Source organism: Cetorhinus maximus, chromosome 21, assembly GCF_964194155.1.
Source record: "Cetorhinus maximus chromosome 21, sCetMax3.hap1.1, whole genome shotgun sequence".
In the NCBI taxonomy this organism is placed as follows: Eukaryota; Metazoa; Chordata; class Chondrichthyes; order Lamniformes; family Cetorhinidae; genus Cetorhinus; species Cetorhinus maximus.
Genome location: NC_135899.1, coordinates 81,939,923 through 81,956,711, shown reverse-complemented (window position 1 = coordinate 81,956,711; position 16,789 = coordinate 81,939,923). Strand labels below are relative to the sequence as shown.

General features: G+C 47.1%; 1 long non-coding RNA gene across 2 annotated transcripts in view; it reads left to right on the top strand.

Moving 5' to 3' along the window:
- LOC144695417 (uncharacterized) overlaps positions 1 to 16,508 on the top strand; it is a 77,092-nt gene extending 60,584 nt beyond the window's left edge. The window contains exons 1-3 of one of the 2 annotated variants that reach the window (XR_013579964.1): positions 7,734 to 8,014; positions 8,851 to 8,929; positions 15,846 to 16,508. This is a non-coding gene — a long non-coding RNA (uncharacterized LOC144695417). Of the gene's footprint in view, positions 1 to 7,733; positions 8,015 to 8,850; positions 8,930 to 15,845 lie in introns of those variants that run through there. The other variant, XR_013579965.1, reaches the window with a different exon arrangement.
- The last annotated feature ends 281 nt before the right edge of the window (positions 16,509 to 16,789 follow it).

The window sequence follows — 16,789 nt, the reverse complement described above, 5'->3', positions numbered from 1 at the left end:
CTGCAGCCATTTGTGAATTCAGAACTTAACTTTTCCCTCCCTACCACTTATTCTAAGTGCTGCCCTAATATCTGCAGCAGAGTTGGAGGCAGCCTGCTGACCCCACTGGCCCTGTTGCCTTGGAGGACCTTGGCGGCCGTCCTCTGGAGACCTGAGGCCTGGAGGGCCCCTGCTTCCTTTGGCTGTCCTGCTTTGGGGCAGCTGCTCCCTCTGCGCTGACAGACAAGGTTGAAAAGGTCACAGGCAAAGGGGATTCGGAAGGGTCAAACCCGCTCAGAGAGTCCTGAGTGGACATCCCAGGGGTGAGCAGCTGCCACTCCTCCTACCTTTGGGCGCCGGAAGGACCCTGCCTGAGGGGAAGGGGCATCTGGAGGGAGATTGAGCTGCCCATCCCCCTCTCACGTAGCCACTACAGAAGCTCACCCATGGCTACAGAGATGGAGTGCAGGTCTGCACGCATCTCCGGCAGAATCTGCTGGACCAGGTTCTCCATGGAGTCCACCACCTTCCCCATGGCGATCTCCATGCATGGGCAGGTTGGCACCAGTTCACCAGCCAGCAGGCAGATGGCTTCCTCTGCCTTACCTGCCACTCTGTTGAGGGCTTCCGACACCTCTGCCTGATGATCCACCCCTCCTCCCCCATCTTGCTGCCTCCCCACCATCAGTTGGAAGGCTGATTCCAGAGGCCCATCATCGGACTCGAATCTCACAGGTGCCTCATCCCCAGCACCCATTGGCTGACCCTGCATCCTCCTGCTGCAGACATGTGTCCATGCATTGACCACCATAATGTGAGACCCTTCCTACAGTAGAACTAATACCACCGAGGTGCGTGTCTCTGGGCAAGTGTCTGCTGTGATGCCTCTACAAGTGCACGTTTGTCATCTGCAATGCCCTTGGTCCCCTTCGAACTTGTGTTCAAGCTGGACAGAGCTTCCTGAGTCTTGGGTCTTGCCCTCTTCCTGGTTGCACCTGTAAGTGAGAGAGGGGAGAGTGAGTGATTGCATGAGCTGCCTCCAACATGGAGGCACCCTTGACCCTGAGGTTTCTATGTGTCCTTACTAGATGGAGGCCGAAAGCCAATCTCCATCTCTAAAGGCCTGGTTCAGGTCCACTCCTGCCAGCTGTACTGCCCGATCCTCGAAATCAGTGAGCTCAAATGTGGCCGACCCCCTCCTGTCTTCTCCCTCTCTCGCCATTTATGGCTTAACTTCTCCTGTGCAAAGAGAGAAAGTAGGGTCGAGAGCAATTGTATTTAGCATTTAATTGTTTATAGCGATTTCATGTATCTTTCTGATGTTTCCAGTCTTACAAAAACCGACTGGATTGTGTGGCATGTGACTGATGCACTGCAGATTGTCCAGACGGGTTCTGGTCCAACACCCTCCAGAGCAGAGAGACCTTGCAGATAGGAGGATAAAGCTCAGAGAGGCCTGTCGTTTGCAGAGCTGGTGGTGCCCTCAACGCCTGAGTACCTTCCGGCCCCTTCCACCCTCCACCCCACATCCAGACAGCATGTGAGCTCTCTCTGAGGAAGGGGGAGGGAGCCACAGTGGCCTGTCCACCTGCAGAGTGGATGGACGGCAGCGGGCCATGAGGCATGACCTTATCAGTGACCCTGAGGCTCAGGTCCCCTCGACCACTCACTGAGGCGTGTGCGAGCAGCTGAGGGTTCGCTTACTTAATGAGGCCATTCGTTCTCTTGCGGCGTTGGAAGGCAGTCCTCTGCTGGAGGTCCTGGGCACTGATTGCCCCGGAGACCTGCTCTCGTGCAGGGTTCACTTTCCTGCTCGATCTCCTCCTCCCATCCGCTGGAACGGGGGTGGGGGGCGTCTCCCCTGGCTTCCGCTTGGTCGAGGAGGGAGGGCAGCCAGGGAGGCGTTGCTGAACTTGGGCACCGGAGGTCCCTGTCCTCCTCTGGCCATCTCCCCTCAATCAGGGTGTTGGGTAAGCTGCTGACCAGGCGCCTTTTAAATGTGGCACTCGGATGTGACAGAGGGGAGCGCTCCACCCCACCCTGCGATACACCAGGGAACTCTGACTGCATAATTAATGAGGCTGGGGCTGCGCGATACAGCGTGAATTCTCAGCGGCCTCCGTGACTCCTCCACCCCCACCACCCACCATGGGACCTAGTCCCGGGAGAGAAAATTCCACCCTTGGCATGGCCAAGCACATCTCCAGGGGCACTGCCTATTCTCCTCCTTGGTTAACCTACCAGGAGATTCCCGTAAGTTCTCTGGACAGATCTTTATTTCCTCCCTCCCTCAGGTGACCCAGTTAAGGTTGTTGAAAACAAAAACAGAAACAGAAATACCTGGAAAAACTCAGCAGGTCTGGCAGCATCGGCGGAGGAGAGCACAGTTGACGTTTCGAGTCCTCGTGACCCTTCAACAGGTTGTTGAAAATTGCTTCCAATGATTTATTCTACCACTTCAAACAAAATGGTACCTCATTGGCTCTAAAGTGCTCTGAGATGTCCAGCGGCTGTGACAAACGCTATATAAATGCAAGTCTTTCTTTCTCCTTTACTTACATGCCGAAAATCTAAATGAATTTGACCAGGAGGAGGGCGAACACGGTGGTAGCAGGAGGGAGGAGAGACAATAGGGAGAGAAAAATAGACGGGACAAACAGCGACAGAATAAAGAATTGTGCAGAGATAATAGAAATTAGATGGAAGAGAAAAAGGCATCGTGTTACGAATAAGGTTGATGAGGTGCTTCACGGTGTTATAATATAATGACTATAACGGAAACCTAGCTTAAACATGAGCAGAAATGGGGACTAAACATTCCTGGCTACAATGTATTCAGGAGGGTTAGGGAAAAGAAAAGAATGGGGTGGATTTTATGTGCCCCTGGAGGACATGTTTCCGGTGGGCGGGGTGGGGGGGGGAACATAAAATGGAGCAGGTACCCACCCGTCCACCTTCCCACCCACCCCCAAACTCACCCCCATGATATGGGGGAGGGGCCATGGGGGCAGGCACCAACATCAGCAGCCCACCCACCATGTTAAAATAGGTAATCAAAGGTCAGTTAGGCTTCTTACCAAACCATTGGCCCCGATAATACGCAGCCCGTGTCATAAAACCTTTGGCGTGGGCAGCCGGGTGGGAGTGGGTAGATCAATTTTTTAATCTATGTTCACCAAAGGGCAGAAAGGAAAGTGAGGGGGGGGGCGGTGGTGTGGTGGGGGAGGGTCAATCTTCGGGGATGCCCTTTGCAGATCGGGGGGTGCTGGTGAGGAGGTGGCCCCACCACCCCACTTCCCCCCCACTTTCTTCCTAAGGCCTCCCCAGTCTTAAACTCAACCACGCGCCCTCACCTCCCTCCCTGACTGGCTGAAACCCTCCCTGCCCAAGACCCCGTATTTACTAGCTTCGGGGGTCCACAGGCCTTCTTCCTCCTTGCAGTCCCAGCAGTGGCCACCAATGTGCTCTTGGCGCTGCCGGGACTGTAGGAGCTGGTAGCCAATTGGATTGGCCAGCAGCTCCAGAGGGCGGGACTTCATCCCCAGTGAGGGGTGGAAGCCCCACTTGCCCCCTGGTTAAGCGGATCGTGTTGGCTCCGTGCTGAGTTTGCTTCCGGGGGGTGGGTGGGTGCGGTGTGGGGAGGCGAGCCATCTGCAACCACCCCCCCCACCCCCTCCCCCCCCCCCACCGCAATCCCCACCCCCCCACCCGTATCATTCAGCCCAAGGCCCTGTGACACAGTGGGCACTGTACCCGTCTCGGAGCTAGGAGCTCTGAGTTCAAGTCCCGCTCCAGGACCTGACGGCGCTTGAAAGTGCGTTTATAACGCGGCCAACAGCAACCTGCAAATCCTCCCAACGTAAGCCAATAGCAGGCAGTGAGAGTGGGAGAGATCCTGGTCAGACATACGATGGAAAGAAAACTGGAGTCTCTACCGTCACCAACCATAGCTCTGGATTACGTGCATGTGAAGGTGCATGTTTGACACAGCAGCTTGGACTCCTTGGGTGGTGGAGGTGGGGGGGTGGTGGGGGTGGGGGTTGGTGGGAGTGGTGGCTGGATAGCCAGTGTGGATCAGATTGGGTTTCAATCCCTGTTCCGGCTGAGGTGGAATTGGGACCCGCCTCCTTGCCCTACCTGTGGTGGAAGGCATGGGGCTGTGGGTCGGGACCTGCCTTCAGGTAGAGGGCAGGAGGGGAACAAAAAAAAAATACAAAGGAGGGTTGAGTGGCTTTATTGATCAAGGATAATATTATAGTTCTACAGGGGGATGATACTCTGCAAAGTTCAAAGACAGAATCTATTTGTTAAGATAAAAAAAACAGAAAAGTAGCTGTTCCATTTCTGAGTGTTTACTATAGACTTCCAAATAATGAGTGGGAGATAGAGAAGTGTAAAAATAATGGAGCAGTAATAGCAGGAGACTTCAATTACACTAATATAGACTGGAAAATAAATGGTGCAAAGGGCAATGAGGGTGAAGAATTCACAATATGTATACAGGAGGACTTCCTTAATCAGTATGTTTCTAGTTCACTGAGGAAGGAAGCAAAGCTGGATCTAGATTTGGGGAATGAAGTAAGTTAAGTGGAGTGTGCACCAGTGGGAGACTATCTGGGTAACAGTAATTATGATATCATTTAGGTTGAAAATAGTCAAAGAAAAGATCAGGAAAAATCAAAGGTAAAAATAACCAACTGGAAAATTCAGTGATTTGAGAAGGGATCCAGGTGGACTGGAAACAAATTGGTCAAAAACTGAACGAGCAATGGCCAGCCTTCAAAGGCCTAAATTAGCTGGGGCCAGTAAAATCACCTTCCTGGAGTGGGCTCAGGGGCCATATTTTAGTCCCGACATCATGCCCCGTGACATGCCAGTAAAATTCTGGTCTAACAGCACAAGGACTGAGAAAGAAGTATAAATTAGATTGGGGAATACAGTATCAAATCAGGTCCAGAAAGAGAAAGAGGGATAGAAAGATTGGATTAAGAGAGAAAATAAAGAGATGGATAAAAAAAAGCAAAGTTTAAAAAAAAGATTTTCAATAAAATAAAATCTCCAACAACAATTAAAACCAGAAGGAACAAGGCTCCAAATTTTTAGTAGTTAATTTTCTTCACCAGAGAGATTGTTTGGCAGTAATTAACACATCTCATCATTACAAGAGCACTTATAAACTGGAATGGACAAGACTTAACATTCTATGGCCCACTTAGTTTGTTTCTGCCAGGCAAATACATCAACTTTACAGCATGTGATGCATGTCATTGGTGAGATGGAGAGTGAGGTCTGTTTGCATGAGGCTAACGCTGGAATGGTACAACATGCACAGCAACTTTTGGATATTCGAGCCTGAAGCTGCTAATTGAGCGCCATTAGCCTCAATGCTATTGGCAAGATCATCTGAGTGCATGTGAATAGAAAATACACATTTTCTATTGTATTGGGTCACAGTCTAATGCACCATTTGCACAACTCCTGGATCAAGCAAGATGTAATACATTTGCAACTTTCTGGCTGGTAGGATATCAGCTCCAGCCGCTTGTTAACCTTTAATTATCATTTATTATTTACCTTTGGCGTGGTTAGGAGTGCTTCCATTTTGAATGCTATTTATTTTCGTTTGCCTCCTCAGAGGTGAAAGCCCAGGCATGGGTCTGCATGCACACCCGTTGTCCCATTCTTCTCCATTCAATCTGCCTCTGCTCTAATATTCGTAGCAAACAAACCAGAAAACACTTTAGAGCTTAAAAAATACACACGCTGTTTAATGTTCAGCCGCTTCAACTAACACTGTGCAGCTGCCAATCAAACAGAGGATCAGAGGTGTCTACAGACCAGCAGGAGACTATTTGGCCAGGTTGAAAGACGCAGTAAGAGGAGTTACTGTCATGCAAATAGGAAATGCTGGAACCACTCAGCAGGTCAGGTCAGAGAGAAACAGGGTTAACATTTCAGACCACTGAACTTTCATTAAAACTTGCATCGATATAGACAGATAAAAGCAAAATGCTGCGGATGCTGGAAATCTGAAACAAAAACAAAAAAAGTGCTGGCAAAACTCAGCAGGTCTAACAGCATCTGTGGAGAGAAAAAAAAGAGTTAACGTTTCGAGTCCGCGTGACTCTTCTTCAGAGCCGAAGAAGAGTCTGCTCTGAGGAAGAGTCATACGGACTCGAAATGTTAACTCTTTTTTTCTCCCTCTCCACAGATGCTGTTAGACCCGCTGAGTTTTTCCAGCACTTTCTGTTCTTGTTTTGAATATAGACGGATTTGCATTTGTATAGCGTCTTAGGATGTCCCAAAGCACTTTACAGCCAATAGAGTACGTATTGAAGTGTAGCCACTGTCACAATGTAGGAAACACATGGCAGCTAATTTGCTCACAGCAAACTCCCACAAAACAGCAATGTGTTTTCTTCCGTGATGTCGATTGAGGGATAAATATTGGCTCAGACGCCCAGGAAAGCTCCCTGCCCTTCTTTGAAGTAGTGCAAATAGGACTTTTACATCCGCCTGGAAGGAAAGACCAGGGTTTCTCATCTGAGAGACAGCAACTCAGACAGTGCAGCACTCTCTCAGTACCATCACTGGTGCGACAACCTTAATTTTTCTGCCCAAGTCTCTGGAGTGGGACTTGAGCCTTTAACCGATTGGACTCCAAGGCAAGTGTGCGACCAACTGACCCATGGCTGATAAGAAAATATAAGCATAGAGATATAATAGTCATTTACTTACTGAGACCCAGGGTGGTATCATCCCAGATTGGATGAGCTCGGTGGGCTGGCCTTACAGCGATGTGCAGATGTATTACAATGATGTTCCTGATGTCCGATGATGGGAAACGCGCCATCAGCGGGTAGAGCGGACGATCACAAACTGGTTTCACGCTGTGGTGAAACCAATTTTTAGCCTTCTCACCATATTGCCCGAGGCTGGCGGGCAAGGAGATTCCCGGCCCCACATTCACTCATTCTCTGGTACCCATTCATCCTCATCCGCACTCAGTCTATCTTTCATTTTCTCATGCACTCCTTCCTTCATTCTCTCCTGTGTTAAATCACTCTTCATGTAAATAAACCCTGTGGAAAGTACAGCGTCCACATCTGCGGATCCAGTTTTGCACGAAAATAAACCACTTGACACAAAACTGCACCGAAAACAAGCTTTGCAAATGTTGAAATGTCCACACGAGTTTATAAAAGTACGTCAACAGGAGGTGAGAGATGTCTATAACTGGTGCATCCTTTCCTCTCTTACTGAAGATGCTGAGTTTCTCAGAGAACCAGAAATGTCAGCTCAACTTGATGGTCTGAATGACACTGACGCTGATTCTGTGCAGCCTTGTCTGCCATTGCATTGAACCCATTTAACCAAGTGGGCTGGCTACAGACCCAGACTGTCAGACAATCACACAGGTCATTGTCCATCCAGAGGCCAATTGGAGTTATCTTGGTGGGATTCAGGAGACAACCTTGATTCTTTCAGTGACTGTCCATTCTGACAAAACCCTGAGTATTTTCAGCATTTCCTGCTTCATCAGTTTCAGGTTCTTTCTGTTGATTCTGGAGTTTATATGATTCATAACTTCAGGTAAGATTATAACATTGAAGTTTATTGCTAGGTATTCAAAGTAAACATTCAAGGAATCTTTATATAGTTCATATGTTGAGTTGTGTTAATCCCATGTGATCTTTGGAGGAAATTTTAGAAAGAAGGGAATGGAAAATGAGAAAACAAGGTGAAGTTCAATGTCCTAAACTGTTCCATAACGGCATTGTTCTTCCTTATAATGGTCACATTCATTTTAGAAATATAAATTTAAAAAATCGAACTACTGATTGGACATTCGTTTTGGCTTCTCCACTGTGGATGTTGCTTTAGGAACATTGACGCATGTCCATCGGGAGATCATCTGAAAACCAGAGGATTACAATTAATTTTCACCAAGCAATCAGTGATCGCACTCCCAGGGGAATTCTGATTTATGATTCAGTATTGATTGCAAGCCCAAACTCACTAATTAAAAGTACAGGTGAGTGAATTCTGAATTAGCTATTGATTAACTGAAAATAACCGCTAACTAAAAGCCATATTAACAAGATATAGTGCTGGTAGGGTTTAGGAGGAATCAGTAAGGCCTTGTTGGAGGCCAATATGTACAAAAAATATGTAGAGAAAAGGATAGTTTCTGAATGTTTTAAAGTAGTAGTCTTCCTGTAGCAGAATGGAGCCCAACTCTGGGCAAAGATCAAATCGATCAAATCTAAAATAACAACATCATCCAGGTGCACCTGCAAAATAAGAAAGGATGTATGAATAGGAGGTGAGAGCTGTCAATAACTGATTTGCCTCCTTTCTTCTCTTGCTGAAAATAGCGAGTTTCTGGGAGCACCAGAAATATCAGTGCCGCTCTGCAGTCTGAATGACACTGATACTGACTTTTTAGCAGCATGGTGTACAACTGCATTAAACCCATTTAACCAAGTGGACCGGCTACGGACCCAGACTGTCAAAGACAATCACAAAGAACAAGCGACCATTGCCCATGCGGAGGTCAATTAGGGGTGCCTGGTGGGATTCAAGAGGCTTACAGCGACTGCCCCTCTGAGTTCTGACAAAACTCTGTTTCTCTCTCTCAAAGACGCTGCCAGACTTGCTGATTAATTTCGGCATTTTTCTGCCTTATTCCATCTGTCTCGGGTTCCTTCTGACGATTCTGGTTCTAACACTGCTTTAGCCAGTATTAATCAAAGCGTGTTTCCAGTGGAAAAAGTTGGCTTTTTATGTCACCTGTTATTTACTTCCCTTTTATTGAAGGTTTGTGTAAATGTATTTTAAATCAATTCTTCCTGCACGTTGTTTATCCAGGCTGCAAGTAAACGAATATCATTTTTGAAAAATCTTCCTCATTAATCCACGCAGGATGAACTCCCCCCATCTGGTGTATGTAAGCATGCATCAAAGCCCAGGAGAAACTGGGGACTTTAATGGACGAAAGTTAAATGGATTTTTATATAACCTTTGCTTGTTTTCTATTTTAATACCGATGTTAAGATGCGTCAATTTGCAGACAAGCAAATGTTGTAATGGTGCTGCTATCGGCAGCAGTGATGTTTAGGCTGTGGTTTCCAGAATGTTCTTGTGCACATTGCCGTCTTTCTCTTCTTGGTTTCTTTTATCCTTTCAGTCTTGACTTCCTTATGCAAATTGTGGAAAAAAGCAAACGAGAAGACACTGCATAATGAGAGGAATAACATTATGATTGGTATTCTTCACTGAAAAATGTATCATATTATGATCAAAAGTATTATTTTTGAAGTTGTACACTGCTTGAAGTAATCCATGAACATCTGGTATTATATTATAGTGAAAGATAATCAGGCCCATTATCATAGCTTGAGGGGGGGATGTACACCAGGTGGTCTTAAATCTTATTTCTAATTTAACTCTCTTTTAACCTCCATCTAAAAATGAACGGCAATTTTTCTTTTTCCAAATGAAACCCAGATAATAATTGTCTTTATTGGAGTTTTATTCAATCTATGTTAACCTTTCAAAAATTTAACATCACAAAGCTAATGTGGTAATTACAATGTTCGATTGCCTCCACTAGTCGCACATCACAATTTAGGGGAGGCAGTGGCATAGTGGTATTGTCGCTGGACCGGTACTCCAGAGACCCATGTTAAGGCTCTGGGGACCTAAGTTTGAATCCCACCCAAAAAAAAAATATGGAATTAAGGCAAGAAATTTCCCGTCGGCGAGCGGGGGTGGGGCCCATCGCCGACGGGTGGAATAACGTCAGGCGGAACTCCCAACGTCACCCCGCGTCATTTGCATTTCCAGGTCGGCAGGGGTGCAGCTGAGTCAGCTGTTCAGGCCATTCAAAAAACAATTAATCTCATTAGTGGACCTGACCGTCCAACCTTAAGGTTGGCGGACAGGTCGGGAGCGCTGGCGGCCACATGAAAAAGCATGAAACCCTCATCCACGGGCGGGATGAGGTGTCATTGCTGAATCAAAAAATTAGGAGACACTTTCAATTAACGTTATGTCCGTGTCCCAACTCATGTGATGTTGTCACATGACATGGATGGTGAATGAAATTTTCACTGCAGTAACTTTTTTACTTTGGGAACTGATCTCCCTGAGGCAGCACTTAGTCTCAGGGAGATCAGAGCGCTGCGCGTGAAAGAGCGCACTTCCTATTTTAGGAACCACCCCCCCGCCCCCCCCATCACAGGAAGCGCATAGGGCTTCCCCGCGGACGTCACGCTGGGCGGGTCTTAATTGGCCCCCCACTAAAAATGGCGGCACCCTCCCGATTGGGGCTGCCAGTCAGAGGGCCGCCTGCCCACACCCGCCCCCTGAACTTCCCCCCGCAACGGGGGGAAAATTTTGCCTTAAGAGTCTGATGATGACCACGAAACCATTGTCATAAAAGCCCATCTAGTTCACTCATGTCTTTTAGGGAAGGAAATCTGCCATCCTTACCTGGTCTGGCCTACATGTGATTCCAGAACCACAGCAATGTGGTTGGCTCTTAAATGGACCCTCTGAACGAGGGGAATTAGGGATAGGCAATAAATACTGGCCCACCCAGCAAAGCCCACATCCCATGAACGAATAAAAAAAAAAGAGTGGAATCAATGCGGGATGATCCTGTTTGGCCATGTTTGTAATGTGGCCCTGCCAACCTTTTGAGTAATAGGCCCAATTCGGCTGAAAGGGCAGCTGGTGGAACCGATCTTAAGCCAATCTGAAAGCCTCTAAGATAGATGCAAAGATCTGGGAAACATTGGATGAATGGAAAGTTAAAGGGGCAATCTTAAACATGGCAGGCAGGGAATCCATGGCATCAGTTGAAACACTGGGTTTATGCTCTGCCCAATATTCATCGCCATTTCCCTCAATAGACGAGACATTAACCCATCATTGCATGCGATCCCTCAGTTTCCTCACAAACAGATTAAGATTAAATTGCCCCCCACAAGTATCTAAAAATGATGTATTTTTCAGAAGATATCTGATAGTTTAAATTAGATAAGCACAAGGTAAATGAAACTTGATTAATAAAAACAGAAGAGAAAGAAAATAAGGAAAACATCACCATGAAAAAAAAGCAATAAAGGAAGACAGGGTTGGTAAAAGTAAGTTTTGTAGTGTCCAGGGTTTCAAACTGGGGCCCTTGGAAGCTATGGTGTTCAGATTTCAGTTCATCACATTTCCTTCTCTCCATTTTTTACCTTACTAGCATCTTTTTTCTGCTGTATCCCAGTATTTGTCAGGGGTCTCCAGGAGTAGCCCAGTATTTTTCAGGAGTATGCCACTCTTTGTTCAGTGTTTCAGGAGTCTGTCAACATTCTCAGGATTTCCATGAAAAGTAATTAATATTTGCCAGGAGTGCCCAGATGTGTGTCAGCAGTAGCGGGGATGATTGTTCAATACTTTGGGCAAGTAAGAAATCTAACTGCAAAGAGTATTGAATTGTTGGGGCTTCAAGAACCAGATTGCTGGCACCTTTTTGTATTCTTTCATTGGATGTGGGCATCGCTGGCTAGGCCAGCATTTATTGCCTATTCCTAACTGCTCTTGAGAAGATTGGGGCTGCATGAGGTCAATGGGCCTCAATGGGAGGTCAGTGGGCTAGATGCATCTGTTGAACCAAACAAACTGTGCAATTTCTTCAAATACGATGTTAATATTTTGCAGTTTATTTCATGTTTCCCTTATTTTCCCTTCCTGGCCCAAGAGAAGAGTTGGGATGCTTTATGATGATGCCAAGATCGTGATCTCACTTCTGCTTCTGCTTTGGCATCACAGACTAATACCCGTATTCTACCAACAATTACATGGCTAGCGCTAGCTACACCAGGCTAACCAGGTGGATGATTCCAGATCTGAACCTATAAATACTTCTCTTGTCGCAGAAATATTGCATCATCCTGTCGGCATCTCAAAAAACATGCCAGGGGAGCAGGATTGTGCTCGACATGTTTATGGTGAAAGTATTTCCTTACACAGAGAGTGATAGACAGGTTGCTAAGCCAATAGTTCAGTATTCTGGAAGGGCCTCCTTCATCCAAACCGACTGTGTGATTGCCCGAAGTAGCTTCCTTCACTCCCTTGCAGAGTTACCAGAAGATGCTTGAAAGTGCAGGATTTGTGACGGTTTTGCATAGGCAACTCTGATAGATTAGGTTTAAAGATAGGGTCAAACTTCCCCTAGGCAATTGCCCTGCACTGGGAACCATCCAAAAATGCAACATAAATCGTAAACCTTGGATGGTTCTGACTGAGTTACATCAATAGTTACCCAGGGAAAGTTAGAAAAAGTAAAACCACTTCTAACTTCTGGGTAACTATTGTACAGACACACACCAATCCCCCCACGGGACTCTCCCCACGCCCCCGAAACCCCAGAGGATTCCCCCCACCCCAAACTGCTCCCCCCGATGGGATTTCCCCACCACCGGCACCCTCAGGGGTCTCCCCCACCCCCCAACTAGCCCCCAATGGGACTCCCCCACCCACAAGGGATTGCACCCCAGATGGGAGCTCTCCAACTCACGCGGCTCCCCCCACCACCAGGGGGAATCTTCCCCCGCTCGCCAGCCCTGACTCTCACCCCAACACCTCCCCAAGGTCCAATCCAACAGCCCCCTCCAAGCCTGACCCCAACCACCCCACCCCACGGGCCTGACCTGACATGAACCCTCACCCCAGCCCCGCCAAGGCCTGAGCCGAACCTACACAGGCCCAACCTGACCCAACCCAAACCGGTTCCCCCGAGACCTGACCTAACCCAAGCCCCTCGCAAGGCCTGATCCCCACCGAGGCCCGACACAACTTGACCCCCCTCGAGACATGGCTCCCCCCCCGCCCCCCAGCACTGAAGCCCGACCCAACCACAAGGGGACGTGCCCACCCTGTACCCAACAGAGCTGCACTCGACACTAGGCCCCAGGGGCACGCTGCACTGTCTGATCTTGGCCGGCCTGAGTCGGAAGGTTGGGTGAGATAGGATCAAAAAAAATTTGAGTTTAGGAGTGGAGTGACAATCCAGCTCACACCCCATAACCTTAAAAAAAGATTGAAAACTGTAGAAGTTTTCTTATGAAATGGAGAAATTTGACATTCCACAAATATAAAATTAATTTTCACAGCCAGAGATGTTGTTCAGCAGTGATTATGGTCCAATACACCATGAAAAACCCAGTAACATCTCATTCAACACAGTTAAGTTTCTTCAAGGGTTGTTACAGCAATGAGTGGAAGCTCACATCAATTTGGTGATTTTTAATTGATTTCCATCTGCAAGAATTTCAACAGCACACGCTGTGAAGAACAGGAAACCGCTGCCAGCAACTTCTAGATTTCTGCATTTAACTACCAGGGGAAGAATTTTCCCCTCGTCGGGTGGATGTGGCGGGCGAGCCCGGGAATGGGCATGAGACCCACTGCCGCCCGCAATCGGACTGCAACCACAATTTCACACTGGCTGGCCAATTAACAGCCGGCCAGTGTGAAAGGCGCGTAAGAGCCTCAGCGCTGCCGGGTGGGGGAGGGGTGGGGGTCGGGGGTCGGGAGGAGAGCGAGCGCTGAAGCCTGCGCGTGCGCGAGGGGAGCACAGACTGACAGCTCCCCGAGGGCTCAGAGCTGCCTCAGGGAGCTGAAGGATTTTAAGATGAGAAATAAACTTTTTGCAATATCATATAAACATGGCCCCACATGTGACCCAGTCACATGAAGAGGGACGTGTTAAAAAAAAAGGATGTTAAAAATGTTTTTTTTTTTCCTTAGTAAATGTTGAAAGCCTCATCCCGACCGGTGATGAGGCTTCGTTAACAAGGCAAAGGCCGCCCGGCCTAGTCGTCCACCCACCGGCCAAACGGTTGAGCGGGCAGCAAAAATTGCAACTTCGTTAATTACCTAAGGGCCTTAATAGGCCTCTTAGTTGACGGCGGGCACGGTGCCACCTTTCGCGCTCGCCCGTCGTCAGCGTGAACTATTTCACTCCCAAGCGGGTCAGGCACCAGCCCGCCCGAGGGACAAAAAATTCTGCCCCAGGAGTTGCTGTCAGCTTCACAGGGTAATGATGCCAAATCCTGGCAGCTTCACAGGGTAATGATGCCAAATCCTGGCAGCTTCACAGGGTAATGATGCCAAATCCTGGCAGCTTCACAGGGTAATGATGCCAAACCCTGGCAGCCTCACCGAGTAATGATGCCAAATCTTGGCAGCTTCACAGGGTAATGATGCCAAATCCTGGCAGCTTCACAGGGTAATGATGCCAAATCCTGGCAGCCTCACAGAGTAATGATGCCAAATCCTGGCAGTTTCACAGAGTAATTGAGTGTATTTAAGATTGAGATAGATAGGTTCTTGATTGGTAAGGGGATCAAAGGTTACGGGGAGGAGGCAAGAGAATGGGGTTGAGAAACTTATCAGCCATGATTGAATGGCGGAGCAGACTCGATGAGCCGAATGGCCTAATTTCTGCTCCTATGTCTTATGGTCTTATGGTCTAATGATGCCAAATCCTGGCAGCTTCACTGTCATTACAGTTGGAAAGTCTTGGAAGTGGTGTATTTGGCGCATTTATTTCAGTGCATTTCTCAATGTTACGTCGAGTTATGGGAATGCTTCCTTCAGGCCCAACAGGCTTCCCGGTAAACACCCCATTTCCCAAGATATGTTTGTCATCCTCCCAACCACCATCAGAGACCACCCCCCCCCACCCCATCATTAATAACCATCTGCTTCCAATGGCGACCACCATTGGAGACCAACCACCTCCAACCCTACATTCCAAATGCCCCCTCATGAGCCAGATCCCTGCCCCCCACCTCAGAATTGGGAACTCCCCTACCTCCACGATCTCTCTTAATCCCCCACCTACCTGTTCTTGTAGGCTCAAGGTACTGTCAAGCCGGTTCCCTGCCTACAAAGCCTCCAGGCTGTCGATTCCACTGAGTGGAAATCCCACTTAGGTTAAGCAACCCTGCTTAAATTTAAATTCTGCTGGACATTTTTAAAAATGTATTTATTCATGGGATGCGGGCGTCACCAACAAGGCCAGCATTTTTTTGTCCATCCCTAATTGCCCTTGAACTGAGTGGCCATTTACTAGGCCATTTCAGAGGGCAGATAAGAGTCAACCACATTGGTGTGGGTCTGGAATCACATGTAGGCCAGACCGGGTAAGGACAGCAGATTTCCTTCCATAAAGGCCATTAGTGAACCAGATGAGTTTTATGAGAGTTGATGATGGTTTCATTGTCACCAGCTTCTTCAACTCCAGACTTTATTAATTGAATTTAAATAAGACCAGCTGCCATGGCGAGATCTGAACCCGTGCTCTAAGACTAGAGGATCAGCCTGGGCATCCAGATGACTCATCCAGTGACGTTACCACTATGCAACCATCCCACCCACCCATCCCCCATTGGGAAACCTATTCTCTGGGTTTACCTCACAACAGTTGAGGTAAATTGCTAGAAATAAAGAAGTGGCAGATTTACATTCTGCATCAAAGTGCGGCTTACTGACGATACTCGAGATTGACATTGGGTGCAGAAAATGGAAGCATTTTATTCACTGACATTAACAGCCCCTCACTGTGACAAGTGCGCCGTTCTCCAGAAAGAACGCCAAATAAAACTCGGATCAAATTAGCCCGAGTTGCTGTGTTTTAGGCTGCATGCTCATCCCTAGTGCTTTGATTGATTCCCGATTTTAATGTCATAGTTCCACCAGTAGCTTACAGGAACAGAAAATAAGCCATCGATTGTAAACTACTGTGGCAGTTCCAGCTGTGCATTATAAACTCTGACTATAAATAACCTGTTCTGCATTTACAGGGGCTGTAAATTACAATATACAATTTAAGCATTTTGAAGGAACTGAATGCACACTCTGTTAAAGCTCCGGGCACTTGGAGTTCCTTTGTCCTGACATTGAAATTGGTTCATTTATACTGCAGAGAAACTTCAATGGATTTACCTTGTAAGTGACTCTTCTGAAGTTTAATCACATCCTCATATTCTTGGTTACATCTGGCTCTACTGGTTCGATTGTAATAAACACCAAAGTAAAACTACAGACTTGAGGGTCTATTCCTGTTCCCATGTTCCTACGTTAACGTGCAAAAAATACAATTTACACTTTTCCGGTGCAGTAGGTGTCACAAAGTGGTGATAAATTTTAAGTCACCACAGTGCACAATTGAATATCTCACTCTAAAACTGTGGTTGATTTTATGAAGTGTGGGATTAATGTTTCACACATGTGAAACATCATTACGATGATTTATACGTGCGAACTGACACTTCTGTTTTTGCCATCGCTGTAGTTAGTTTGGGAATTTATTAAATTCTAACCAGGAGCTGTGCATCTGTAGAATTATTGGAATACATCACTAGTGATGAGCATCCTTTGCTTTTGTGAAAGACTGTTGTAAGTCACTTGTGCCTGTATGTTGCTAAATAAGTAGCCTGTTCACATCCTTAAAAAAAATGACTGAATGCACCAGCACTGTTTGCTTTATTTTTAAGACTTTGACTTGTACAGTTGATACAAGCAAAGGTCACATTATGTTATAGAGTTGATTTCTCCTGGCAACTTCTCTTGGTGGACACATTTAACTTTATTTACAAGACAGCAGCAGCAGCTACACGTGTGCATCGAACTCCATAATTGAAGAAGAACTCTCCCCTAGAGATCCCCCGTGCTGTTAACCCATTGGTTTACACAGATCATGTGCTCTTACGGCACAGTATTTTTCTTAAAGCTACAGTCCTATATT